Below are 27,007 nucleotides of genomic sequence, written 5' to 3'. Positions count from 1 at the left end.
CAAACTAAGTACGCTTTCACTTACAAAGCACTTACTGCAATAATTGAGCATTAAAAGATTTGAAAAGAATCCCAATAATGCCAATATATCGTCTACAGTTCAGTTCAGTTCAGTCGCCCAGTCATGTCTGACTCTTTGTGACCCCATGGACTGCAGCACACCAGGCTTCCCTGTCCATCACTAACTCCTGAGGCTTGCTCAAACTCATGTCCATTGAGTCTGTGATGCCATCCAACCATCTCATCCTCTGTTGTCCTTTCTCTTCCTGCCTTCAATCTTTCCCAGCATTAGGGTCTTTTCCAATGAGTCAGTTCTTCACAAATTGTCTGCAGGTGGCCCACACATGAACATGAAATAAAAACCACCTGTAGCTTAAAACTGTCTTTAAAGTTTGAAGATAAACACAGGGTCCTCAAACACTAATAAGCAACTAAGTTATTGTAACCCACCACTTCAGTAAGTAGAAGTCAGGGGACATAAGCAACATCCACTGTTTCAGGAACTGAAGAATAAGAGGAAGCAGGTTCAAAATAGCAATGGGTTTTCCCTTGAGATGTACATGTTACAATAAGTATTCGATTCCATTTTAGATATGGAAAGAGAGTGTCTTTTTTCCCACTGAGAGGGGAAACAGGAAGGCATAAATCGTTTGCCCCATTACAATGTCCTATCTGGAAAATTGAAAAGGTGGAGAAATGATGAGTCACAAGTGCGTGACTTAGTGAAAATGGCCTTCTGGATTACAGGGACATGTCTGCATGAATGAACGCCTCCCACAGCCTTCTCTGTTGGGATCCTTGCTTCAAAACATCCACACAGTGAGCAGCACAGTGGGTTTGGGTGGTGTGTTTTGTTTGGAACCAAAAGGGTCACAGAAAGGCTGCCACCAGGCTGCAGGCAGGCCACTCCCAGAACCAAGGGGCCATGGTGTCAGGGAAGGACTAGGGTCCCTAGCAGCTGGCATCTCAGGACCTGAGCCAGGCACGAGGGACCCTGAGAGATCTGGACGTTTCCAGGGGAGCCAAAAGAAAAGCTTTCCTGGATGATCTATCATCTCCACACTTAGACCCTTACCTGCCATGTAGGCAAACACCCCCAGCAGATACAGAAAATCTGGGAAAAGTCCCAGCAGAAAAAGTAAAAATTTGTCATGAAAGGGCCAGGAGAATGAGATAAAACTAAGTATCTCTCCCTCTGCTATGGACTGAATTGTATCTCCCCCGCCCCCCACCCCAATTTCATATATTGAAGACTTCAGCCTTCTTTTTGGTCCAACCCTCACATCCATACATGACAATTGGAAAAACCATGGCTTTGATTAGATATACGAAATAGAGGAAAACAACAGAATGGGAAAGACTAGGGATCTCTTCAAGAAAATCAGAGATACCAAAGGAACATTTCATGCAAAGATGAGCTCGATAAAGGACAGAAATGGTATGGACCTAACAGAAGCAGAAGATATTAAGAAAAGATGGCAAGAATACACAGAAGAACTGTACTAAAAAGATCTTCACGACCCAGATAATCACGATGGTGTGATCACTCACCTAGAGCCAGACATCCTGGAATGTGAAGTCAAGTGGGCCTTAGAAAGCATCACTACGAACAAAGCTAGTGGAGGTGATGGAATTCCAGTTGAGCTATTCCAAATCCTGAAAGATGATGCTGTGAAAGTGCTGCACTCAATATGCCAGCAAATTTGGAAAACTCAGCAGTGGCCACAGGACTGTAAAAGGTCAGTTTTCATTCCAATCCCAAAGAAAGGCAATGCCAAAGAGTGCTCAAACTACCGCACAATTGCACTCATCTCACACGCTAGTAAAGTATTGCTCAAAATTCTCCAAGCCAGGCTTCAGCAATATGTGAACCATGAACTTCCTGATGTTCAAGCTGGTTTTAGAAAAGGCAGAGGAACCAGAGATCAAATTGCCAACATCCGCTGGATCATGGAAAAAGCAAGAGAGTTCCAGAAAAACATCTATTTCTGCTTTATTGACTATGCCAAAGCCTTTGACTGTGTGGATCACAATAAACTGTGAAAACTTCTGAAAGAGATGGGAATACCAGAACACCTGATCTGCCTCTTGAGAAATTTGTATGCAGGTCAGGAAGCAACAGTTAGAACTGGACATGGAACAACAGACCGGTTCCAAATAGGAAAAGGAGTACGTCAAGGCTGTATATTGTCACCCTGCTTATTTAACTTCTATGCAGAGTACATCATGAGAAATGCTGGACTGGAAGAAGCGCAAGCTGGAATCAAGATTGCCGGGAGAAATATCAATAACCTCAGATATGCAGATGACACCACCCTTATGGCAGAAAGTGAAGAGGAACTCAAAAGCCTCTTGATGAAAGTGAAAGTGGAGAGTGAAAAAGTTGGCTTAAAGCTCAACATTCAGAAACGAAGATCATGGCATCTGGTCCCACCACTTCATGGGAAATAGATGGGGAAACCATGGAAATAGTGTCAGAATTTATTTTTCTGGGCTCCAAAATTACTACAGATGGTGACTGCAGCCATGAAATTAAAAGACGCTTACTCCTTGGAAGGAAAGTTATGACCAACCTAGATAGCATATTCAAAAGCAGAGACATTACTTTGCCAACAAAGGTTCGTCTATAGTCAAGGCTATGGTTTTTCCTGTGGTCATGTATGGATGTGAGAGTTGGATTGTGAAGAAGGCTGAGTGCCGAAGAATTGATGCTTTTGAACTGTGGTGTTGGAGAAGACTCTTGAGAGTCCCTTGGACTGCAAGGAGATCCAACCAGTCCATTCCGAAGGACATCAGCCCTGGGATTTCTTTGGAAGGAATGATGCTAAAGCTGAAACTCCAGTACTTTGGCCACCTCATGCGAAGAGTTGACTCATTGGAAAAGACTCTGATGCTGGGAGGGATTGGGGGCAGGAGGAGAAGGGGACGACAGAGGATGAGATGGCTGGATGGCATCACTGACTTGATGGACGTGAGTCTGAGTGAACTCTGGGAGTTGGTGATGGACAGGGAGGCCTGGCATGCTGCAATTCATGGGGTTGCAAAGAGTCGGACACGACTGAGTGACTGATCTGATCTGACCTCTGTTGGTAAAGTGATGTCTCTGCTCTTTAATACTCTGTCTAGGTTGGTCATAACTTTTCTTCCAAGGGGCAAGCATATTTTAATTTTGTGGCTGCAGTCACCATCCACAGTGATTGTGGAGCCCAGGAAAATAAAATCTGCCACTGTTTCCAATTTTCCCCCATCTATTTGCCATGAAGTGATGGGACGGGAAGTCATGATCTTAGTTTTTTGAATGTTGAGCTTTAAGCCAGTTTTGTCACTCTCCTCTTCCACCTTCATCAAGAGGCCCTTTAGTTCCTCTTTGCTTTCTGCCATAAGGGTGGTGTCATCTGCATATCTGAGGTTATTGATATTTCTCCTGGCAATCTTGATTCCAGCTTGGGATTCATCAGCCTTGTATTTTGCATGATGTACTCTGCATGTAAGTTAAATAAGCACAGTGACAATATATGTGGTGCAGCCAAAAAAGAAAAAAAAAAAAAAAAAAGCTATCAAGAGGAACAAAGACCAGAGTTTGCTGTCTCTTTGCCACGTGAGGACATGGCAAGAAGATAATCACCTTCAAGCCTCGCCAGCGGGCTTTCGGGAGTTCTCACCAGAACCTGCACCATGTGTGCACCTGACCCCAGACTCCCCAGAATTCAGAACTGTGAGAAATACATGTCTGTTATTTAAGGCATCCAGACTGTGGAATTTCATTTCAGCAGTATGATCTGCCAGTGCTGGAGACATGAAAGACACAGGTTCAATCCCTGCGTCAGGATGATCCCCTGGAGGAGGGCATGGCAACCTACTCCAGTATTCTTGCCTGGAGAATCCCATGGACAGAGGAGCCTGGAGGGCCACAGTCCATAGGGTTGTAAAGACTTGAACATGACTGAAGCAAATTAGTACGTACAGTTCACTACCATATTCCTGTAGAAGTTCTTTACTTGGGGAGATGAGCTAATTATTTGGAGTGGACTCGGTAGCATTTTCATGGTGTCTAGTTTAAGTCAGTCATATTTGTGAGAAACTTCAGGTGATTAATTTATGTGAAGTGTGAAAGTCGCTCAGTCATGTCTGACTCTTTGCAACCTCATGGACCATACAGTCCATGGAATTCTCGAGGCGAGAATACTGGAGTGGGTAGCCTTTTCCTTCTCCAGGGGATCTTCCCAACCCAGGGATCAAACCTGGGTCTCCTGTATTGCAGGCAGATTCTTTATCAACTGAGCTAAGAAGACTCCCTATCTGTCAGCTTTGGAACCAGGATTGTGAACCGAAGTCTATGAGTTCTAAGCTCACGTTCCTAAGAACTACACTTTACCACTTTGTGAGAAACACTGGATTAAGACATTCAATGTGTTTTAATTACAGGGTACTGTTTGCTTTCAAAACTACATAGGAAACTTGTTTTGCAAGGTTAGATGTGAGCTGGATGATTCAGATTTCTGAGAAAACATACAATAGTCAAGTCAGTTCTCTTAATAAAATGACATCTGATTCCTGCAAAAGCTCTGAAGTGACCTCTTAAGACTGGGAAAGCTGAGATTTCAAATGTAAACTTTGGAAAGTGCAGACTTCAAAAGGATAAAAGTGGTCAAACAGGTTAAGTCAGTACGCGCTCAGGATTTACATTTTATGCACTATTGAAACGTTTGAAATAGGAGCATAGTATTTTTTTTTTAAACTGAAGTATAGTTGCTGTACAATATTATATGTTACAGGTGTATAAGATAGTGATTCACAATTCTAAAGCTTATACCCCATTTATAGTTGTTATAAGATATTGGCTGTTTCCTGTGTTATACAATATATCCTTGTAGCTTACTTTATACCTAATAGTTTGTACCTCTTACTCCCCTACCTTTATATTCCGCTTCCCCTTCCCTCTCCCCCCGGTTACCACTAGCTCACGCTCTACATCAGCGAGTCAAGCACAGTACATTTGAACACAACACTTATGTATTTATAATTTAATTACTATTACGGCATCAGAATCTTTGTCTTTAACTATAGTGTGATACAATTGATATTTTGCTAAACATGATGAGAAATAAAAGTTTTCACTGAAAAATATTACTCATAATAATTTAAAAAGCTGTTATGAATGTCTGTATCTTTTAGTAAATCTACTAATGCTGTGGGCTGGCAGAAGAAAGTTAAATTCTGTCTTGTGTATGTGCTAAGTCGCCTCAGTCCTATTCGACTCTTTCCAGCCCTATAGACTGTGGCCAGACAGGCTCCTCTGTCCATGGGATTTCCAGACAAGAATACTGGAGTGGGTTGCCATGCCCTCTTCCAGGGGATCTTCCTGACCCAGGGATCGAACCCACATCTCTTAGGTCTCCTGCATTAGCGGGCGGGTTCTTTACTAGCGCCACCTGGGAAGCCCCAAATTCTGTCTAGGTGTCATCTAAAGAAAACTTTCTTCCAAGTTTTATATTGTAAATTCAAGCAAAGGACTATCACAGGATAAAGCGATTGCAAAGAAATGCATGTTTTTTCCTCCCTGTGCTTATTCTGTGAGCTTGTTTCTTATTTCGTCTAGGTTCGGTGATTTTGCTGACAGGCACTGCCAAATGAACTGCCCTGTTGTCAACAGCCGGGAGGGGGACTGTGAGATTTCGTTTGCCGGATGCGGTGATATGACCCACTAGGTGTGTCTGACGCATCTCTTCTGTTACGCATGCACGTTACGGTATCCATCCTATGTAATGAAAGGAAGCCGTGTTGGCCAGTGACTAATGCGCCGTGTTCATGCCTGCCCTGTTTGGGTCCTGGCGTTTTCTGACTCAGGCTGTCAGTGGCTGTTGAAGGTTCTGGGCAAAAGGCTAGAGTCAGGTGCCCAGCAGTCATGGTTTTGGTAGCCTATGTTCAAAACGGCGAAATCTGCCCCTAGGGCACTTTCTCGGACAGCCTATAACTCAGTGTAATTATTATCTTCATTTCTTCAAAACAGTGTTCATTTTGGCACCTGGTGGTTTAGGTGGTTTAAAGATGTAACTGTTACAGGACGGGCTGTGGTTGCTCAAAATCAGTGTTAGTGGTGGGCAGCTAAACCCCCAGAGGACCCATTGTGGAGGTAGATTTGGAAAATGAATACTCTCTCCTCTAGCCCAGGTTGAAACAGGACTGCTCCATACCGCCTTGCTCCCAACTTACCCAAAGCAAAGGGTGATGGTTAACTCCACGAGTGGGATCCTCTGCCGCTAAACAGACTGGGCGGCGTGGAGGGCGTGACGGAGGACAAGGAGGTCAGTAGCCCCCATGGCTGACATGTTTCTCAAATTCACCCATTTGGGGAATATCTGCCACAGGCCAGGCACTGCCGGGGGCCCAGATATGACTCTACTGTGGTTCTTGGAGGAGCTGGCAGGGCCCCCAGGGTAGACTTGACCCCCCGCACTGACCCCAAGAGCTCCTGGGCACAGAAGCCAGGGGTTCGTCTGAGGGCTGACCCCCAGAAATCCTGCAGCCTCTATGGCGAGGTGGGCCAGGGAGCAGGGAGGAAGCACAGCTGGGACTCCGAAACGGCAGAGGTCCATGCTGTTACCCATGGAGCATTCAGGACGTCTATCCTAATCCATTTCTCCTAGAGTAAAGCCCTCCTCAGGGACCAGAAGTACCACTTGGAGAACGAGGTTGCTGTTGCAATTCTTACTTCCATGGTAAAATTCCAGATCTGCCGTCCCCCTGCTGAGATGCTGATAGGACCATTCTTGAAAAGGAGTGGACAGAATACAAAAGAATCCAAGTTTAAGAAATAATTTTGCAGTTTCAAAGACCTTAGTTATGGGCTGAGTTGGATTCCCTCCCAAATCCCTGTGTTGATGTCCTAACCCCCCAGAACCTACAGAATGTGTCTGTATTTGGAGATGGGGCCTTCAGGGAGCTAGGGATATGGTGTGTGTGTGTGTGTGTGTGTTTGTATGTATGCTCAGTCATGTCTGACTCTGCGACCCCATGGACTGTAGGACCTCCATATTCCTCTCTCCATGAGATTTCCTAGGCAAGAATACTGGAGTGGGTAGCCATTCCCTTCTCCGGGGGATCTTCCTGACCCAGGGATTGATCCCTGGTCTCCCACATTGCAGGCAGATTCTTTACTGTCTGAGTCACCCAGGCCAGTGGTAAAGAATCCGCCCAGGAGACTCAGGAAATGTGGTTCGATCCCTGGGACAGGACGATCCCCTGGAGGAGGAAATGGCAACCCACTTCAGTATTCTTGCCTGGGAAGTTCCAAGGGCAGAGGAGCCGGGTGGTCTCCAGTTCCAGGGGGTTGCAAAGAGTCAGACATGACTGAGCGTGCACACACAACCATATAACCACTCTTACCAAAAATCCTCATATAAAGTCTCTTTAGAAGCACAAATTCCTATCTACAGTTTGCCTGAATGTTTTCAAGGAAAAGGCACTGGAAGAAAACCATTTGGACAGGAATGTCACCACTGGAATGTACAGCCAGTTCTCTTCTGACACACTCAGTGGTGTGTGCAAAGCTCTGCTGTGTATCTGATGGAACTCACATCGTGCCATCATCCAGGACCAAGCCCTAAGTCAAGACATTCATACACGCAAAACCATAGAACTCTGTGATGTTGATAAAGTAAGACAGGCAACTTGATGACAGTGATTACACTTGCCTTTTCAAATGCCACATTTTTGGCAATCATTTGGAATGGGGCTTTTTTTTTTTTTTCCTAAACAAAGATCCAAGGAAAACAGAGGCATGGCTTTCAAAGGCACCCATAACACCAAGGGAAGCCATCCATGAGGGTGCGAGCAAGCCAAGAGTAACTATTTTTACTCCTACATTCTGAACACTGTTTCTTTTCAAACAGGCTGTGTGAAAGGTTGCTGGCCGGCTTCTAACTGGAAAAGTCACAGAAATTTACCCTTGCAGAAAATATCTATAACAGTTTCTTCCTTGGAAAAAAATGACAAACCCTGAATCATATTTCCTAGGATCTTAAAATAATGATGTCGATTTGCTGGTTTATTTGAAAATTCCATGGTCATAAAATAACCAATGAAAGATTCAATCTATTTCCATCGGAGCAATCAAGGGAGAAAGAGGCAGCTGAAAGCAGCTCTGATACTTTGATTTAATGATTCCTCAGCAAGTCCAAAACACAAAACCCACCTTCTGACAATGGGTGGCTCTGAAATACAGCAAGCGCTTCAGGGCCTAGGGTGGGGGCCTCCCTGGAGACCATTCTTTCTTCTTTCTTTCTTAAATCAGCCTTAAGGAATTCTTACACCTCTCAAATCGTCACTGGTAGAATGTCCAGCGTTTCTCCCTTGGCCACTAAAGTTGAAATGCTTTCTCGTCCTTCTGAACTTTCTGAGCCCTGCACATTGGTGGATGAAGACAAGGCGGGTGTAATAAAAAAAAAAAAAAAATCTTAGAATGAAGATTAAGAGTAGAGCTTGTGTTATACAGAGAGAAGTCAGAAAAATACTGTATATTAACGCATATATATGGAATCTAGAAAAATGGTACTGAGGAACCTATTTTGCAGGGCAGCAAAGGAGACACCGACACAGGGAACAGACTCGTGGGCACAGTGGGGGCAGGAGAGGGTGAGACGAATCGAGAGAGGAGCACTGAAACATATATATTACCATGTGTAAAACAGCCAGTGGGAATTTGCTATACGATGCAAGGAGTTCCACCTGGTGCTCTGTGACAACCTAGAGGTGTGGGACAGGGTGGGTGGGAGGCAGGTTCAAGAGGGAGGGGACATAGGTATACCATATACATATATATATGGCTCATTCATGCTTTTCACTTTCATGCATTGGAGAAGGAAAGGGCAACCCACTTCAGTGTTCTTGCCTGGAGAATCCCAGGGACGGGGGAGCCTGGTGGGCTGCCGTCTATGGGGTTGCACAGAGTAGGACACGACTGAAGTGACTTAGCAGCAGCAGCATTCATGCTGATGTGCGCCAGAAACCAACACAACACTGTAAAGCATCCTCCAATTAAAAATAGATTAAAAAAAAAAAAAGAGTAGGGCTCATGGGTCCCATGAGAAGACTTAGACAACCAATTGTTCTAGAAATCTTCTTCATACTAAGAAAGAGTATGGTCACTGGAGAAAGGGAAGGAATTATCAGGCCTTTACAGGCAGAGTCTGGGGCAGACAACCATGCGTGTGGCTCAGAGGATGGCGCGCAGTACGTGATGCTGGCTGAAGGGCCAGCAGGAAACGCCCGCCACGTGCCTGTGAAGTTCCTCCATCCTGGGGTGTTTCCCAGTCCTGCAGGGGGAGGTATGAATGTCATGTCAAGAGACTTGAGGTCGTGGACACACAGGGCTCTGTAGGTATTAGCATCAGGGTATGACACCCTTCGGGGCTGGGCTTCTTGCTAACTCTGCAGACAGAGTTCATTTATGCAATGCTGCCCTGGATGGCCTGGATACTCACGGGGTGGCCCCGAGTGGGCAGCACTGGCCTCAGCTGTGACCCATGAGACATGCAGAACACCAGGCCCCACCTGAGACCCAGCAAAGCAGAGTCTGCCTGTTCACAAGGTCCCCGGGTGACACCCACACCTGCTGACTTAGTCTGTTCCGTTGCTAAAACAGAATACCATAGACTAGATGGCTTGGAAATTGCAGAAATTTATTTTCTGACAGTTCTGGAGACTGGGAAGTCCAAGATCGAGGTGCTGGCAGGTTTGGTGTCTGGTGGCAGCCCAATTCTTGGTTCATAGAGGGCTATCTTGTCAGTGTGTCCTCGTGGTAGACGGGGCAGGGAGCTCTTCTGGGGTCTCTCTTATAAGGGCACTAATCCCATTTGTGCTGCCCTGGTGGCTCAGGGTGGTAAAGAATCTGCTTGCCCATGCCTGCCAATGGAGGGAGATGTGAGCTTGATCCTTGGGGTCCGGAAGATCCCCTGGAGAAGGAAATGGCAAACCACTCCAGCATTCTTGCCTGGAGAACCCCATGGACAGAGGAGCCTGAGGGGTGAGAGTCCATGGGGTCCCAAAGAGTCAGACATGACTGAGCAGCAACAATACTTAATCCCATTCATGGGGGCTCTGCCTTCTGACCTGACCACCTCGTCAAGGGCCCCCCTTCCTAATCCTGTCACATGGGGGTGGGGTCTAGGATTTTCAAGTGTGAATTTCAGGGGAGATTGTTCAGTATCCATCTGTGGCACACAGCAAGGTCCAGGCTGGAAGGGGAGGGAGAGGGTTTGATTGTTACCAGCGATACCACATGACAGGGACATGGAGCCGTCCTGGAGTTAACGTGGGTCAGGTGATTCTCCACAGGAATCTTGCCAGGTGGCCACACATGGCAAACAAGGCAAACCTGGTTAACAGGGTTTGTCCAGAGGAATGTTTATCATTCAGGTTGCCAAGGGCGACAGAGTCAACTGGACTCTCACTGATGTTCAATGGGAGCTGAGCAGTCAGGCGTAGGCTCTATTCTTAGTGAATTGTTCCACTAGATCAGCTGATTAAAATATATGTACATATATCTGGAGAAGGAAATGGCAGCTCACTGCAGTATTCTTGCCTGGAGAACCCATGGACAGAGGAGCCTGGCGGGCTACAGTCCATGGGGTCGCAAGAGTCGAATATGAATGAGCAACTAATGGAGGATACAGATATCTCTATTTCTCTCTGAATCTCTATCTCTCTATATATCTATCTCCCAAGCTGTAATTACTGAATGTTATTTGTACCTACCAAGCCTAACAGAGAGGACAGAGGTGACTTGATTACTCTCGACTGTCTTTAACTGACTTCTAGTCGGACACGACTGAGCGACTGATCTGATCTGATTGCCAATAAAACCACAAACTGACTTCTCTCTGTGTTTAGTTTTATTGGTTGACTCCGTTTTCAACAGTTTCCTCTAGCGAGGTAGTTTTACGAAACTTACAAGATCCAAACTTTTAATCCACTCCATTTCCTCAAGGTTCCCTTTGCCCTTAAATAGGATGACCGAAGGCCAGATCACACCGCCTGGTTCTGAACCTCAGAGCGCCCTTCCAAAACACAGAACAGCACCGGGAGAGCAACTCTCCTGCTGACCATGAATGACGTTGCTTAATAACCAGCTACACTAAGTATGAAAAAAAGTATCAGAGACAAAAGGACAGAGGTCACCCCTCAGTAGCAGTGACTCTGTCAAGACTGACTGCTTTTCTGACTTGACCCAAAAGGGCTTCACCCAAAGGGCTTCCAGGTGGATGTCTATATCCCCCACGGAGTGGGACTGGGGTGGAAACCCATTCGAGCTGTCAGTAGGGAGGCCCAATTACTGAAGGGCTGTGCTTTCACTCCAGGGTATTTTTCAATTTTATCTCAAAACTTATGGCTTAAAAAAAAAAAAAAAGATTCCAGGTGTCTGGAGCATTATGCCACGTGATTTGCAGAACATAAAATCATGGAAAGTCACGCCACTTCCTGATAGCACACAGCTCATGTTGGCCACTGAAACCCTTCTTCTGACTAATTCATTCCATGCTGTAGTTTTCCAAGGTTGACTCATAACCATATCCTACTTTTCTCATTTCCTGAAATGATTCTGATGAAGGTTATTCCACATAAAAAGTGGAATAATATATAAAATCCAGAGACCTAGGTACAACTTAATAATCTTAAGTCTAAGACCCAGATGAACTTCTGGTCATAAATTCATCAGATGGACCCATGTTTCTGGGCTTCACAAGGACACCACACACTCCAGGAGATGAGGCTGTAACACAGTCCTGGGCTCGTGATCAAAAGTTCCTGAATTCAATTTAGAATCGGATCTACTTTCTATGAAACAAGTAAGCTATAAAGCAGAAATATTTTCACACCAAAAAGAGGTCTGAAATCAAGATGAAGATGTAAAAGAATGAGAAGGAGTATAGTGTTAGTTGCTCAGTTGTGTCCAACTCTGCAACCTTATGGACTGCAGCCCACCAGGCCCCTCTGTCCATGGAATTCTCCAGGCAAGAATACTGGAGTGGGTAGCCATTCCCTCCTCCAGGGCATTGTCCTGACCCAAGGATTGAAGCCGGGTCTCCTGCACTGCAAGTAGATCCTTTACCATCTGACCCACCTGGGAAGCCCATGTTTTTCAGTCACTAAGTTGTGTCTGACTCTTTGTGACACCATGGACTGCAGCATGCCAGGCTTCCCTGTCCTTCAGTATCTCCCAGAGTTTGCTCAAACTCATGTCCATTGAGTCAGTGATGCCATCCAACCATCTCATCCTCTGTCGCCCCTTCTTCTGCCTTCAATCCTTCCCAGTAACAGGGTCTTTTCCAATGAGTCAGCTCTTAGAAGGAGTATAGACCCTTATGTTTTGTAAAATGGGATCACCATTATGCTTTGTTTAAAGAAAACTTCACTATTTAATCATTAATTTTTTTTTTTTTACATTATTAACAGAAGGAACATGGGGTACTTTATTTTTTATTCCTTTAGTGTGGAGAACTTTATTTTTTATTTTATTTTTTTTGGCACTTAGAACTTTTTTAAGGATAATTACAATATTGTGTTGGTGTTTGCCATACATCAACATGAATGTGGAGTACTTTAAATTGATTTCCTTATGTTTTAAGGAAGATAAATGCTTTAAAATCACTTGTGTTCTCTAAAAAAAAAAAAAAAAAAAACCCTCAGAAACAATGGACTTTTCAACTCTTTAATTGGAGTTTATGGCTTGTACTACATAAGCCAACTCTTTACTAATTATTTCTCAGGCCCCGTGCTGTGCTCAGTTGCTTCAGTCACATTTGACTCTTTGCGATCCCTGTAGCCCACCAGGCTCCTCTGTCCATGGGATTTTCCCAGCAAGAATACACGAGTGAGTTACCATTTCCTTCTCCAGGGGATCTTCCCGACCCAGGGATTGAACCAAGTCTCTTGCGTTTCCTGCATATGCAGGTGGGAATCTTTACCACTGAGCCACTGGGGAAGCCCATACTCATCTCCTATCTTTGAGACTTAGAATTATTTTTATTTTTCTAGCTAACAACCCGAAAAATATGTGTATTTCTATATAAAGATGTGAAAACATTTTGAATCAGGCAATCACTTTTTCTTTAAAAAAATCATGTTGACAATCATTCAATGTGTCTAATACCCACTGAAGGACACATTTGGAAAAATCTTTCAAAGTTATGTACTGGGTGCTGAAGCGCTAATGAAACGATGACTCAGGAGGCCAGGGTCAAGAATGGCAGCTAAAACCAGGAGGTGAAAAGCTGACGGGGAATTTTAGAAGCTGGATCAGACTGACCACACAGCGATTCAGGGATGGACTGATCTGACACACAAAAGGGGAGACAGCAAGACAGTGCGCGCCTCTTGACGGGCAGCAGTAACAGGACCGCTCACGTAAATGAAAGCGGAACTAACAAAATACTCTAACTTGACCACTTTTCAGATCTATGAGTTCACGATAAATAGGTGTATAAAGGGATGTGCTGACAGTGTGCTATTGCCAAGAAGTGTCTAAAAAGGGACTTTCTACCAGACAAACAACCCAGATATTAACAGATGTTACGAAGTATCAACCAAGTGAATGGGTCTGTCTTATCTGAATTGTGATCCAAACACGATAAGTACAAAAACAGATTCTTGAGGCAGTTTGGGAAATTCGAATACAGAATCGATATTTGATATTAAGAAAGAACTTTTATGACTCCTTATGTCTTAGAGATGCATATCCTTGAAATGATAGACACTAGGGGGTGTGTTTAAAACTACCCCGAGGTGTAAGGATGGGAAGGGGGGATTCCATGTGTTGATCACTGCTGAAACTGGGTGATGAGTTGAGTCCTTGGGGTTCATTAGAGTATTTACTCTGTTTCTGCACGTGTTTGAAAATCTTCATAAATACAAAGTTATTTTTAGAAAGTAGCAAAGAATTGATAAGAGATTTAAGATAAGGACACATTACCTGGGGCTTCCCTGGTGGCTCAGATGGTAAAGAACCTGCCAGTCAATGCAGATTCGATCCCTGGGTCAGGAAGATCCCCTGGAGGAGGGCATGACAACCCATTTCAGTACTCTTGTCTGGAGAATCCCAAGGACAGAGGAGCCTGGTGGGCTACAGTCCAGGGTGTTGCAAAGAGTCGGGCAGGACTGAGCGATTAAGCACACATGCACTCATTGTAAACTGACATGGTATAAGATGGCTTTCGTAATAAAATGTATAATTCATACAAATTGAAAATACATAATTTTACATTTTTAGCAATTTTTCAAGATAGTGAGGTCTCCAGTGAAAACTTTCAGACTCTGACACAAAGTATACAACAGAACTTTCTTGGACACAACTTGACCTAGCAGCCCCAAACAGACAATAGGGTAAAGATTTAGAGCAATTTTCAAAATGCTGGAAAATAGGCACCTGGGAATATCTCAGCCCATTTTTTGAAGTAGGACATAACAGAACCAAAGTTTTTGTTTCTTACTGTGTAGGAACTGGGTTCAATCAGAACTGGGTCAGGTCAGCCATGTGACCCAAAAGGTCTCAGGTCAATGCTGAGAAGGATGCTATTACTGCACAGTTGGTCAAACACTGGATGCTTTATGGTACTTCAAAGCTGTGAGGACCAAACCAGAGCCACGGGTAAGGGCGACATCCCTTTGACCATCAAGCCACGTGGACACCTCATACCTGCATGGCTCATTCCAGCCACCCACTTCAAAGACATTGACTCATAACCTCCACAACAATCCAATGAGGTAAGGCAGGGGCAACCTGCTTTTATATCACCTATGGAAAGACTGATGCAGATCATGTGATTGCCCAAGTCAGAGAGAGACTCATGAAGAGACCTGGAAATAAAACCCAACCCAGGGACTTCCCTGGTGGTCCACTGGCTAAGATTCTGAACCCCAAATGCAGGGGCCCTGGGTTCGATCCCCGGGATGGATCAGGGAACAAGACCCCACTCGCCACATGCTACAAAAAAGACTGAAGATCCCGAGTGCCACAACTAAGACTGGCACAGCCAAAGAGATAAACAAATAACTATTAAAAAAACAAACAAACCCAACCCAACACTCGGAAAGCCCGGCACACAGCTTTAAAAATCACAATAAATTCTGTTCCAAGCTTGGAGAAGACACTGAACTGAGCGACATATTAAGATGCATATTAGAATGGATCAAGTGGTGAGTTTTTTAATTTCCGGAATAATTTTTTAAAAGAAAAAACACTAAAACAACTTTCACGTTGGATGTATTTTCACACTGGATTCCCTGGGGGCTCAGACAGTAAAGAATCTACCTGTAATGCAGGAGACCTGGGTTCAATCCCTGGGTTGGGACGATCCCCTGGAGAAGGGAACTGGGTACTTCTTGTCAACACGGCAAACCATGTTGACAAAGAATACTGGGTACTAAAGTATTCTTGCTTGGAGAATCCCAGGGACAGAGGAGCCTGTTGGGCTACAGTCCATGGGGTCAAAGAGAGTGGGACATGACTGAGCGACTGACACTTGGATGTACTTAAAAGGTGAGAAAGGCGGTGTCTGGTTTTCACAGGAGAAGATGATGCTGATCACCTTGGCACCCATCAGCGACCGTGGTGATGATGAAGAGGCGGGAAAACAGCAGCTCCTGTAAGTTGCAGCTTCCTACCGACCAGATTTAGTGGGCAGGTACTTGGCCCCTGCTCTCCTCAGGCTTCTCCAGGACAGAAAGCGAGATTGCTTTCTCACAGATGAGGAACCGAGGCTACAACGTCAGGCGTAATTCTCTTGGGTATTTGACTTGGAATCAGGATCCGAAGCAAAGTGACAATGAAATCTTACCCGGCCTGACACGAATTCTTAAAATAGTGGAGACTGATCCATTATACCCAGCGGCAGACCATGTTGACAAGATCAAGCCATCAAGGAGATGCCTGTGGCCCCACTAACTACTGACAGAAAAAGCCTAATTCTCTTAATGCCACTGACAGTTCACCAAGACACCTGGCCACTCCAGGGCAGATGTTATCCCATGCTGGCTCCCTGCCCTGACAGAATAACAAAGGAACATGGTCAAAAAAAAAAAAAATCATCAAAAAGTTTGCAAGGCCAGTGACCTTCTATAAGAAAGCAGGCCTCGGGCTTGCTATTTTTTATCTTATAAAAGATAAAATTTATATATCTTATATAAAATTTTATATCTTATCACCTCCACCTACGGCAACACACAGTAAATAAATCTCAGACTGATTGATGAGCTGGAGTCAGCTAGGAAAGGCATTATCAAGAATTGTTGAGAAAAGGGGCTTCCCTGGTGGCTCAGTGGCAAATAATTCACCTACAAATACAGGAGACATGAGTTCCATCCCTGGTCTGGGAAGATCCCACATGCCGCGGAGCAATTAAGCCCACGTGCCACAGACTAAGCCTGCACTGTAGAGCCTAGGGACCGAAGCTGCTATAGCCTGCACAGCCTAGAGCTCAAGCTCCATAGCAAGAGAAGCCACGATGAAAGCCTGCATGCTGCAGCCAGGGAGCAGCCTCCACTCTGCGCAACTCAAGAAAGCCTGCACGGTAGCAACAAAGACCAGCTCAGCCAAAAAACAAATATATTTTTTTTTTAAAAAGAAGAATTACCAAGAAAGGAAATTCTCAAAAACAAACAAACAAAAAAATCCTTTCATCTCTATTTAAGATTAAGGCAGGACGGACTGTGAAACATTAGACACTAATCTTCAAATGGCTGTCGCTTAGTCACTCAGTCGTACCCAACTCTTTGCAACACCATAGACTGCGCCGAGCCAGGCTTCCTATCCTTCACCATGAATAGGTGAACTTGAAGCAAACATTGAAGCAAACTTCACCTGGAGTTTGCTCAAACTCATAGCCACTGATGCCATCAATCCTTCAGGGTTGCTTTCCTTTAGGATCTCCAAATAGTTAAACATCAAACTTCTAACAATCAGAATGTTATATCCTTTTCCTACAGAAAACCTGGCTGTTGTAAGGATTTTGAAGAGCCGAGGTCTTATTCTGGTTTTCCAGGGAGCTGTGAAGACTCTTGAGAGTCCCTTGGACAACAAGGAGATCAAACCAGTCCATCCTAAAGGAAAACGGCCCTGAATATTCATTGGAAGGACTGATGTTGAAGCTGAAACTCCAATACTCTGGCCACCTAATGCAAAGAACTGACTCATTTGAAAAGACCCTGATGCTGGGAAAGACTGAAGGCAGGAGGAGAAGGGGATGACAGAGGATGAGATGGTTGTATGGCATCACTGACTGTACGGACATGAGTTTGAGTAAGCTCCAGGAGTTGGTGATGGACAGGGAGGCCTGGTGTGCTGCAGTCCATGGGGTTGCAAAGAGTTGGACACTGAACTGAACTGATGGCATCTTAGGACACTGGTCCAGGAGTCACTTTCAGTCTCTGGCTCCAGCTTTGGCAAAAACAAGCTAGGCCATGCTGGGGAGCACATTTCACCTCCTTGGATCTGGCCCACCTGTTGCAAAATCAATGGTAAAGGAGCTCCAGGGGGATGATAGCAGGGACAGGAAAGATCATCCATCACCTGGAACATAATTCAGCTTATAGAACAGGACAAACTGTGGGGAAGTGAAGCAGAGACATTAACACTCAAGTGTATTAATAGCTATGCTAATGGAGCACTGTAAAACCATTTCACCTGAATACTAAAAATAGGCTTCCGAGTACTCATCATTGGTTTTTTAAAAAAAGAACATAAGTTACTGTCAGCCTAGCTGCATGAAATTTCTATTGAGAGTCACTGGAAATTGTGAGGATGCAAAGATGGATGAATGTAGCCTTCTTATTCCAGGAACCATTGGAAAATTCATCCAAGGTCAGGATAAGGGGGTGGGGGAAGAAGAAAGAAAACTTGCCTGAAAAATTAAGTAGTGTCAGGAAGTTTAACGTGATCTGTGTTTGATTCACAGCACAGGATTCTTTCGTAAGAACTCTTTATCTGACCCTGTTTGATCTAGATAGGGGTGGGTAGGCTTGTGAACATAAGTTCAGACAAGTTCAAGCTAATAAGCTCCACACTGAATCCTATTATGTACGCGGTTCTATAACTTCCGTAGGCAGGGAGAAGATAAAGAACTTGTTTGTAAGGTGCACAAAGGTCCTGCTGGTAATGGTCTAGTTAGCTTAATGCTTCAGATGCCACTCTGTCAAATATTCCCTTGTTCCACGGATTAAGCCAGTTGAAACATCCAGAACCGGGTCCCATAGAAGGGCCTGACCACCTTCTGAGAACACAGTTCCCCACTTCCGGTTTATTATGCCGGCTCTGAATAATAACAATTTTAAGTTACATTCAACCCACGCTTGGTGTTTCACAAGTCTCGCCACAGGTACCAACTCATCTGAGTTGCCTGAAATCCTCCAGTGATACAGAGGAGGGTTTTATTATTCTTGCTTTTGCAGAAACGAGGCTCAGTGAGCTCAGATCGGTTGCCTAAGGTCATGAAGCTCCTACTGGCAACATGTAACATGCACGTTCATGCCCTCTGACTGTTATTACCCAGGATGGCTGTAACCAAAGACACGTTCTTGTAAATCCTTAAGACAGTACCAAAAAAGGCCTAGTTGAGGTATATACACATGTCCTCAGATTTCTGTGGTGAGTCAGTAAACATGTCTTAAAGGTGACGTTGGTTGGTGAGCTCATTCATGTCAGGTTCTGAACTGAGGTAAGAGTTAAGACCATTAAAACATTTTCCTTAAATTTATTTTAGAATCCAAGATGTCAGGTTCTAGGCATTCTGAGCACTCTAGCACAAACCCCAAATCAGCCTAAACTGTTAACAGAGGTGCGTGATTTGTGATCCTGACAAGCATGCTTTAGTCTGAAGGTGTTGGCTCATCAAAGGCACATGTCAGCACAGATGCAAGCTGCCCATGAAGGGGCTAGTGAGGAAGCACCCACACTGGAAGGGGCTGGAAGTTTCTGTGATGAAGGCTGGTTTTAAAACTCCTCTGTGGACATGTGTGTCTCTGATTCATGTCAATGTATGGCAAAAACCACCACAATATTGTAAAGTTATTAGCCTCCAATTAAAATAAATAAATTAATTAAAAACAAAACAACTCCTCTATGGAGCAATGCAAATCAAAACTACAACATGGTATCACCTCACACCAGACAGTGAGATCTCACAGCATCATCAGAAAGGCTACAAACAATACATGCTGGAGAGGGTGTGCAGAAAAGGGAACCCTCCCGACACTGTTGGTGGGAATGTAATTTGGTGCAGCCACTGTGAAGAACAGTGGAGGTTCCTTCAAAACTGAAAATAGAGATACCATGTGATCCAGTGATCCCACTTCTGGGCATAAAGCCCGAGAAAACTCTAATTCGAAAAGATACACGTGACCCCAACGTTCGTAGCAGCACTAATTACAATAGCCAAGACACATGAGCAACCTAAGCGTCCACTGGTAGATGTATGGATAAGGATGTGGTATACATGCACAAAGGAATGTTCTTTGGCCACAAAAAAGAATGAAATAATGCCATTTGTAGCACATGGATGGACCTAGAGATGACCATACTAAGTGAATTAAGTCAGAGAGAAAGACAAATACATGATATCACTTATATATGGAATCTAAAAAAAATTATATAAATGAACTTATTTACAAAACAGAAATAGACTCAGAGACATAGAAAACAAATTTACAATTATGAAAGAGGATAAATGAGGAGTTTGTGATTAAAATACACATACTACTACACAGAAAATAGATAACCAACTACTGTAGAGTATAGGAAATGATACTCAACATCTTGTAATAACCTACAATGGAAAAGAATCTAAAAAGGAATATATATATATTCCTTTATAAAAATAAAAATTTAAATAAAAATTTAAAAAACCTCTGTGAACTACTTGATATAAGGATTACAACCTAGAATTATGTAGGAATTCAAAAAGTCCTTACCATTTCTCCATCTTTCGTACTTAGAAGAGACACGTAATAGTGAATAAGAATAAAAACTGATGAGCAAGAACAGCTGCAGGCAGACAAGGTCCATATTGATATTCATCTCAAGGCTGTTGATTTTCACAGGACATACACTTACTAAAAACCATCTTTCCATAAGGAAGGTTGTCGAATAGTTTTAAATAATGAAAACAAGGTTTTATAATGGAAACTATTTTGCAATTCCTTAATAATTTTAATACTTAATGTAATAATTTGAAATGTACCAGAAGAAAATCTGGTTGAAGTGACAACAAAAACAAGATGTCCGAAAAATCAGAAAAACTGACATCATTTCCCAAAGACATCAGAAGGATACATCTGTTTAGGGAGCACAGGGAGAGCCTGGGTGAAGTTACATGGAGAATAAGAATGGTGAAATGACGAAACGAAAAAGAGTAATATCCAGCAAAGCCTCTCTGAGGATACTTATAAATGAATGCTGTGCTGAAATCATGATCGGTGTAAATATGGTATAAAACGTATGCCATTTTCTCCAGCACCAAGAAACTCTTCTTGGTTACTTTAAAACTTTTATTTTTAGTACCAAAAAAAAAAATCCCTAAAGTGTATTTGTAAGTCATGGCTGGACTATTTTTGATGTCAACAATAATGATCTAGGGACTACCCTGGCACTCCGGTTAAGGCTTTATATTTCCAATGCAGGGGGCATGGATTTGATCCCTCATCAGGGAACTAAGATCCCACATGCCACTCAGTAAGAAAAAAAAAAAAAAAAAAAACTAAAAAAGTTACAAAAAGAAGAAAGAAAGAAAACAGTGATCTGCCTGTGTATCCTATTTGAGTACCATTCTGATGCTCTGTATGTAAACAAAAATGCATTGGACTAGTTTTCCTTTCCTCTAGGAGTATAATAAAATACTGTTGCTAGTGCTTCGTGGCTAGTTTGAATATTTGACAGCAGAACTTCAAGAATGAGCTCTCTCTGGAAAATGTTTACCTCTTCCTGGATTAGGTTACATAAAAGTTAGTTACTTGAGTCATCTATTTATGAAAAGAAGCTAAACAGGAATTCATACAGTGTCGACACCAATAAAAGCTGAATTTTAACTCGGAACTATTCTGTCAACATTGGCCCCACGTTGGTGGTGGGTGGGGAGGGGTACAATGGTCTTACTGTTCAAACTAGCTGGGGCACACCGGACTGGCTCCTGGCCCACTGAATTTTCCACAGGCTCAGGGTTTGGTTCCTTCACAGGCTCAAGATCCTATCTTCTTCAATTCAAGGATCTACCCAGAAAATTCCACACCGTGTGTCATTCCAGTACACTAGTGTTACGCTCCATTACATCCTCTTAAATGTGACTGCATTAACCAAAGCGGGCCACTCCCAGATCGGCCTCATATTTTCTGTGATGTCAGGCAGAACCAGCGCTTCAGGAAAATCTTGAGCGCTCTGTGAATTCCATTATGAAGTCACATAAAACAACCGTCTTGCTCTGTTTCCCACTGGGGTAACCTCTGAAGGTCACATGTTAGCTGTAAATCAATAAAGACTTCCTGGAGCCCTGATCACGTCCGCAGCGACAGCAGTCTGGGAACACGCTCGTGCTTCTGAACAATCCAATGGCTCTATACGCCATAATTACCCCCGAGCATTCTGAATATTTGGCCATCACTGAACGAATGCTTACTATGGGCCAGGCATTCCTAGGAAAGCATACTTTCTAGGGGAGGCTAGACAACCGGGTGGCACAGGAAGAAAGGCCCAGGGTAGGCCCTGGGGAGGCCCACGGAGCTCAGAGGGAGTGCATCTTTGGGAGAGCAGGCCGGGGGGACGGCGGTGCCAGCACAGCCCGCACCCTCCTGCAGGGTTCTTACACCCGAAATGTCTAGGACAGCAGTGTCTCTGCACAGCGACGTCAGTATATTGAACACTGCTGAGCTGTACTTAAAAGAAAACCCAAAACAGAGATATGAGACCTGAAATCTAATCATGAGGAAACATGACACTGATGGCAATTCAATGAAATGACAAATCAAAAGTGTCCAGGTCCTGAGAGTCCAGGAAAGATGGGAGAGCCGTTCTAAACCGAAGTGGACTCAAGACTTCAGACAACCAACTGGGCACATGTGAGCTCCACCAGGATCCAAAGGCTGCCACGGGGGACCAGTGCAGAACTCTGAACAGAGTCTCAGGATTACACGGCAGCAATATATCAGTGTTTATGTCCTGATCCCTACAGTTTGATTGTGATAATTCGGCAGCATGTCCTTGTTTTAGGGGATATTCTACTGTAGGCAGGGATGGTGGACGTGGTTGGCAACTATTTTCAAATGGCTCAGAAAAAAAAGCTGCCTGTATTGAATTTGTGACTTTCCTATAAGAATAACAGCAACAACAATAATAAACACAAAAAAGAATGACAAGGCAGACATATGGAGAAGTTCAACACAGCATTGTCTCAGGGTAGTGTTGGGGCCACCCAGGATTGAACCCCAGCTTCACTCTTGGGACTGTGCACCTGCCACCTCAGGCAAGCGGGTTCACCTCTATGGGCTTGAGTTTCTCATTGATAAAAAGGTATGCTAGTTCACACAGTTGTTGTGGGGATTCAATAGGAGATGTGTAAAGTGCTCACAGTGCTGGAACTATTATCATGAGCATACACATTAATCTGATATTCTTAACCCAAACAATCAAAGATGCTGTTGATGGCACATCCTTGTCAACCTTCTGGCACCAGCATGCCCGGCTACCTTTGTTACTTTCCAGCTTCACCTCTGCTGGACACATAGGGAAGGGCATTTTTCTTCAACAAACCCTTTATCTTAACTTCTACTCACTTCAGCCTCAGACTCGGTCATCACCACTGCCATCATGTATTGACTGGGTGTCCACTGTTTTCAGGGGAAAAGAAAGCTGGAGAACAGGCTCCTGCCTTTTCAGAACTAACAGCCAAAGCAGAAAGGCACTTCATTTGACATGAGCTACTAGAAACCTAAGACTTCTCTGTGGCTCAAATGGTAAAGAATCTGCCTGCAACGCAGGAGACCCAGGCTAATCCCTGGAGAAGGGAGTGACAACCCACTCCAGTGTTCTTGCCTGGAGAATTCCATGGACAGAGAAGCCTGGCAGACTGTAGTCCATGGGGTCACAGAGAGTCAGACACGACTGAGTGACAAACACACACACCAACAGTCGGACACAACTGAGCGACTAACACTTCACACTTCACTAGAAACCTAAGAACACACTATACGCTCTGGTGTGAAACTTAATTTGGTGCCAATATTGGCCCCACCTTTTTGAGTTGAAATTCAGGATGCATGGTGTTTTCGCTGAAAAGGGGCTCAGCCTTTCTGGAAAACAAGTTGGCAATATGAAACCAACTGTGTTTATAAGGTCCATGATCTTGGACTCTATGGTTTCATTTGGGAGAAATAATTAGTATATTGGGCTTCCCTGGTGGCTCAGATGGTTAAGAATTCGCCTTTAATGAGGGAGACCCAAGTTCAGTCCCTGGGTTGGGAAGATCCCCTGGAGAAGAGAATGGCAACCCACTCCGGTATTCTTGCCTAGAGAATCCCATGGACAGAGGAGCCTGGTGGGCTACAGCCCATGGGCTCTCAAAGCATCAGACACAACTATGCACAATTAGTGTATTTAAAAAAAAAAGACAAATGGTATGAAGATGTTTAGGTCAGAGCTGTTCATGATAGAGAAATGTCTAAGGAAATGAAGCTGGAGAGGCAAGAGGGGGCCAGATCAGGCCTTGGAGGGATGTAGACACCATCCTAAAAGAACTGGGAGGCCACTAGAAGGAACAAGATGAGGCCTGAGACTTGGGAAGACCACTCCAGGCACCTCGCAGAGCTTGACCTGAACGGGGAACAGGGGTCAGAGGGGAGAGCCGCGTGGAGGTTAGGACAGCCACCAGGTGGGAGGCGAGGAGGGCCAGGACCCAAGCAGCAGTGCCGGGCACACACACGTGAGAAAATGGCCAGTGAATAAAAGCAGAACAAAAACCCAGTTAAGGATCACAACTATGTAAAACGCTGCCTTTTTTCATCGGAAAAGATTTTTAATGAAATTTATAGAGTAATGCAAATTGAATATGATACTCATTGATTTTCTTTTTTCTGAGAAGCTTATGAAAACCTCGTAATGATAAATACACGTTTACAATTTTGAGTCCAAGCTTTGACCCCTGCTTGCCATTTAGGATAGTGCAACCCAAGTGTGGTCAGCACCCATCTGCCATGAGGTCAGAATAGAAACTGAGAGTGTTTAGAAACTTTTAAAGCAACTTATCAGAAAAATTGCCCATCTGTTGCATCTACCAATAAAACATTACGGCTTGTGTTTTGTCTATCTTCCCATGCATAATTCTAGTAATTCATTTTTATTATATTCTATTTATTAGTTGGCAAAAGGTTGAAACAAAGCAGGTCATCCTCAGAGACAGTTTGAGAAACGCTGATTGAAAAACACTGCACAGCTGGGGTCTCCCAGAGGCGGCTAGCAGTGCCTCTCGGCCTAGCCCCCGCCCCAAATCTGTACGGATGTGCCATTTACATGGTGACTGGGATGCTGGGGCTTAGCAGCTGAGAAACAGCCATATTATCCAGTTAGACAGTCATAGTTGGGGAAAGACACTCTGATAGTGATCACTTACATGAGTGTGTGTGTGTGTCACATATTACAACAGATCAGAAAACACTGCCTAAGACTTCCCTAGTCCTTAAGATTCCACATGTCTCAGGGCAACAAAGCCTACCAACTGCGGCTAGGACCTGATGCAGCCAAATAAATTAATTTAAAAAAAAGAAAACACTGCCTGCACTAGAAAGGACCCCATCACATAGCACTAGGACCTCTTCCTGGCTGACACCTTAACTTTTGCCATTTGAAGAAAGGGCACCGCTAGATGAATCCGATGGTCTTTCCTCTACGTGCTCTCTGAAAGTTTTGCCACTTATGTTTAATAAATCTTAGCCGCAGAGAGATGACAGGACTTTTTACTCCAAGGGCTTCACTGTGTCTCCCTCCACAATGCCTGTGTACTCGCATGCGACTGATGCTCCGTAAGGGCGGGCTTGTGTCTAGATTTTTGCTCACTGTTGTACATGCATGCATGGCACTGATCAGGACCACAGAGTGAGTGACATGACCTCATGTTGACTGGCATGTGTGGTCTGTGGACAGCGCACGTCTGCAATGAGGTCACAACAGAAACTGAGAGCGTTCACAAACTTTTAAAGCAATTTATCAGAAAAATTGCATGCTGCATCTAACAACAAAACGTTAAAGCTTATGTTTTGTATGTCTTCCTGTTCCACTTCATTCTCCTAGCAATTTATTTTTAAGGCTTTCCGAGCTTATTGTCTCAGGGGAGCTGCAACCTGTCTCCTGGGCAGCGAAGGCTGATTACTGCATTCATTGGGGAGCTTTCCGTTTCTTGCCTAACCTTCCACCTTTCTGGAATGTTCTAGATAATTCCACAGTGTAAATGGGGAGAGCTGGCTTCAAAGATGGGGAAACTTTCAGAGCTGTGTAAAGATGAAACGAGAAGCCTGGGGACAGAGGAAGCTGCCCTTTCCCAGGTGCAGAGGCCGGGCAGCCATGTGGCATAGACATGGGTGGGCCTGGGCACAGCAAGGTGGCACGCACAGATGGCTCCTGGACACGGAAAGTCCTTCGCAGACCCTAGCCTCCAAATCCTGTGTGAATTCCAGAGCAGCCCAAGATTAACAGTGCAGGGGTTTGAAGCAGGCTGCCTCCATGAATAAATGCTGGCCCACATACCATGTATCTACACGGCCAGAAATTATACATCAATAATAAATTTTAAATACTTTCCATCTTCTCACTGAGAGAGTTAATTCTTAGGTAGGTTGATGAGAAATCCAGTGCCCCTGAGGAGGAGGAGAAAGGGGTCTGGGGCTCTCAAAGAGGAGAAAGTGACAAACTTTTTTTTCCTACATTCCCACATCTCAGTCATATGCAACATCATTTTCTTTAAGCAGAGCTAATGATTACACAACAAAACAACTCATCTTACTCCAGGATATGATTTTCCTTAAACTCTGAACCAATGATTATGTAACAACACTGTATCTTGCTCCAGGACATGAACCTTAAGAATCTTCAGACTAATCCTGCCATCTTAAAGTGTATTTTGTGGGAGTGGGTCCGGTAAGATCTTGCTATTGCTAGTTCTAATCCTATGATCTTAAAATGTATGTTGTGGGAGTGGGTCTGGTAGTTCAGTTCAGTTCAGTCGCTCAGACATGTCAGACTCTTTGCAAACCTATGAATTGCAGCACATCAAGCCTCCCTGTCCATCACCAACTCGTGGAGTTCACTTAAACTCATGTCCATCGAGTTGATGATGCCATCCAGCCATCTCATCCTCTGTCGTCCCCTTCTCCTCCTGTCCCTAATCCCTCCCAGCATCAGGGTCTTTTCAGATGAGTCAACACTTCGTATGAGGTGGCCAAAATACTGGAGTTTCAGCCTCAGCATCAGTCCTTCCAATGAGCACCCAGCACTGGTCTCCTTTAGAATGGATTGGTTGAATCTCCTTGCAGTCCAAGGGACTCTCAAGAGTCTTCTCCAACACCACAGTTCAAAAGCATCAATTCTTCTGCATTCAGCTTTCTTCACAGTCTAACTCTCACATCCATACATGACCAGTGGAAAAACCATAGCCTTGGCTAGACGGACCTTTGTTGGCAAAGTAATATCTCTGCTTTTTAATATGCTATCTAGGTTGGTCATAGCTTTCCTTCCAAGGAGTAAGCGCCTTTTAATTTCATGGCTGCAATCACCATCTGCAGTGATTTTGGAGCCCCCCAAAATAAAGTCTCTCACTGTTTAGACTGTTTCCCCATCTATTTGCCAAGAAGTGATGGGAACAGATGCCATGATCTTAGTTTTCCGAATGTTGAGCTTTAAGCCAACTTTTTCACTCTCCTCTTTCACTTTCATCAAGAGGCTTTTGAGTTCCTCTTCACTTTCTGCCATAAGGGTGGTGTCATCT

The 27,007-nt window shown here is 44.2% G+C and overlaps 1 protein-coding gene and 1 long non-coding RNA gene across 2 annotated transcripts in view; both read right to left on the bottom strand.

Moving 5' to 3' along the window:
* Positions 1-27,007, bottom strand: part of RCAN1 (regulator of calcineurin 1) — a 120,127-nt gene that overhangs the window by 35,449 nt on the left and 57,671 nt on the right. The window lies entirely within an intron of this gene.
* Positions 9,663-27,007, bottom strand: part of LOC132345447 (uncharacterized) — a 41,564-nt gene continuing 24,219 nt past the window's right edge. Inside the window, exons 1-2 of the long non-coding RNA XR_009494749.1 lie at positions 10,267-27,007; positions 9,663-9,952 (exon numbers count right to left, since the gene is read on the bottom strand). The exon at positions 10,267-27,007 is cut by the window's right edge and continues 24,219 nt beyond it. This is a non-coding gene — a long non-coding RNA (uncharacterized lncRNA). The remainder of the gene's footprint in view (positions 9,953-10,266) is intronic.

This window comes from Bos taurus, chromosome 1, assembly GCF_002263795.3.
Source record: "Bos taurus isolate L1 Dominette 01449 registration number 42190680 breed Hereford chromosome 1, ARS-UCD2.0, whole genome shotgun sequence".
Lineage (NCBI taxonomy): Eukaryota > Metazoa > Chordata > Mammalia > Artiodactyla > Bovidae > Bos > Bos taurus.
Note: the sequence above shows the minus strand (reverse complement) of the source record. Positions and strands in the feature narration are given on the sequence as shown.